This window comes from Pinus tabuliformis, chromosome 2_2, assembly GCF_031772625.1.
Source record: "Pinus tabuliformis cultivar Carrire ecotype Pingquan chromosome 2_2, CPIR1, whole genome shotgun sequence".
Lineage (NCBI taxonomy): Eukaryota > Viridiplantae > Streptophyta > Pinopsida > Pinales > Pinaceae > Pinus > Pinus tabuliformis.
This window is the reverse complement of record NC_142300.1, coordinates 927990905-927993764: the sequence shown is the minus strand read 5'-3', so window position 1 is coordinate 927993764 and position 2860 is coordinate 927990905. Positions and strand designations below refer to the sequence as shown.

Below are 2860 nucleotides of genomic sequence, written 5' to 3'. Positions count from 1 at the left end.
GTGCACAACTTCAACCTACGTACATACATATAGCCTTCGGTATGTGCAACTTCTGTATATGCTCAATTTCCATATATACATATATGAATGTTGTGCATATACAAAATATATGCGATGAAAAAGATGTGCATATCTTTCGTATATGTGTAATTTTTGTATATGCACATATTTTTCTTATATCCGTTTATTTTGTATATGTGAATTTCTTCTGTATATATGCATATTTGGAAGATGCACATATACAATAGATGTGCATATATGGAAGATATGTGTATATATAGAAGTTACGCATATACAAAAGATATGTGCATATACAGAAGTTCTGCATATATGGAGACTGTCGTATATGCATGTTACGGAAGTTGTGCACTTCTGTATATGTGCAACTTGTCTGTATGTGCATATACAAAAGTTTCAAAATATACGAAAGATATGTGCATATACATAATATATTCACATATACAAAATATGTGCATATACATAATATATTCACATATACAAAATTTGTGCATATACGAAAGATATGCATGTCTTCCGTATATGCCCAACTTCCGTATATGTGCATATTTTCCGTATGTGCGGAGTTGTATGACTTGTCGAGATTTCTGAACACTGATGTTTGTGATGCGAGCGCTACGGTAATGTGAGGTGTAGGTGCGAGCTAGACACACAAACCTGCTCTCTACGATGTGCACGACAAAGAGGAGACTATGTTGAGCGTGAAATGAGCATCATCGTCGTCATGAGTTTGGGTTTCCACTATTCTTCATACCAGTAGTGCTCCAGTCAAGAATGCATTTACTTATCATACAAAATTTGAAGTAAACTTACCTGTAAGTCGTGGAGCGATTGACAGAACGTCCCGCTACTGACACTTGGTTGGCGCCTCGCTTTCTCGCCCTCCTCTCCTGTTACCTTATGGTCAAGAAATGACCTCTCCTCTCCCTCTCCCTTATGGTCGAGCGGCCTAACGGCACCTTATGTTTGAGCAACTAAAGTTTCAATTTACTTATTGGGTGGGGGGGCTTATGGTCGAGCCCCTCCGGTCCTGTTAGTCGAGCAAGAAATACCTCACCCTTATGGGAATAAAGAACCTTGGGTCTTGAGAGCCCGCTTAACAAGGAAAGGTAAGGTATGGGCTATCAAATGATGGGGTTGGTGGTAGCCGCCTAAGTTGAACGAGGTCGAAGGTTTGGACCAATCGCAATTCGTCACCATCTTGCATGCTTCTGATTGATGACCAGCTAATATATAAGTGTTGACCTAAGCCGCCGCACAAGCCACTCATACAAATGCAATAGGCCATGCATGCCACTGAAGACAAGCCAATAATGAATGCCCTATAACACATTTCCAATCAACCAGAGCGAGCGATTGACCCATGAAACGGATTCTTATTCTGAAACCAGGATCCGCAGAAGAGAGACCGCTTTCCATCCTGTCTCCATATCCCTCCGGTCCTGGAGCAGATTGTTGATTCAATCCATTATCCTATATCTTACGGCTTCCGTTGCAGGAAAGAGACTCATTCTTTTAGCACTTATAACGCTTAGACTCTCTCTATGTTGAAATATATTAGTAATTCTCTCTATATAGAAATCCTATTTCTGATAACTCCTATATAACTCCTATTGCCGCTTACGCTAAATTCAATCTCTTCTCTTGCCGTTCTTAGCTCTTTAGCGAAGCAGTTAAGAAGCAGCAGTAGTTAAGAAGCTGTAGTTCTTATCAATCCTATTGCCGCTTACGCTAAGCTCACTCTCTCTATAGTTGTTTCTAGCTCAGCCATAGTAGTTCTGTAGTTCAATTGAAATGATATTTATCACTCTAGTTGTTCTGAGCTTTAGCGAAGCAGTGCATAGTAGTTCCAATAGTAGTTCTCTTCTTTCTTTCAAATAAGGAATGGAGACTGGAAATCTCAATATCACTGTTCTGACTCTGATGGTTGTATCGGGCCCTTTAGTTATAGATAGAGCTTTGGATGGATCAGAGATCCATCCAAATATCCTTTAACTATTTAAGTTGATAATGTAACGAATAAAAGCCACCTGTATCACTAAACTATACATGCCACAATCCCATTGACGGATATTCTGTCACTTCTTTCCTTCCACATTTGAATCCAAATTCTGGAATTCCTTAATTCTCTCTCTTCTATTTCCGAGAGAGAAGAAAGGATTCTATCCATTCTAGTTTTAGAAATTCTAGGTTGTTCTTTCTCTTTATCAAGGAATTTTTTTTGCTCAACTCCTCTAATCTTCTAATTGAATTCTTTCTAATTCATTTTAGAAATATCTTCCTCTTCCAGGAAGAAAAAGAGCCATAAACTGGAATGGCTCCATATTCTTAGCTCTCAATCTTTGTTGATCTCTTATAGTAATCACATCTTGAGGTTTGCAAGGGTAACTTGGTATATCTACCATATGGTCATTGACCGGATATGTCCATGATTCACTAATTGTCTAGCTCCGGGAATGGTGGGAGCCATACCCAATCGAAAAAGAATATTATCCAAACGCATTTCAAGTAATTGCAATAGGACCTGACCCGTTGAGCCTTTGGCTCTTCTAGCAATACAAACATATTTCAGCAAATGCTCTCAGGCATAACTTTTCTCCATCCGCTTCGTATCAGCTCAGCCCGGAGTTTCCAGTATAGCGATCCTTACCCTACGAGCTACTATAATGTATGTTCTCAACTTGATATATATAAAGATAGATGGATCATCCATATCCAATTTGTTGTCCATCTACCATAGTAGACTCACTCATTCATATATGATGAGGGGGCCCTTTTAACTCAGCGGTAGAGTAACGCCATGGTAAGGCGTAAGTCATCGGTTCAAGTCCGATAAAGGGCT

General features: G+C 39.4%; 1 non-coding gene across 1 annotated transcript; it reads left to right on the top strand.

The window, feature by feature from the left end:
• Window positions 1–2788: 2788 nt before the first annotated feature.
• Window positions 2789–2860, top strand: TRNAT-GGU (transfer RNA threonine (anticodon GGU)). The gene has a single exon. It is a non-coding gene; the product is annotated as a tRNA-Thr (tRNA).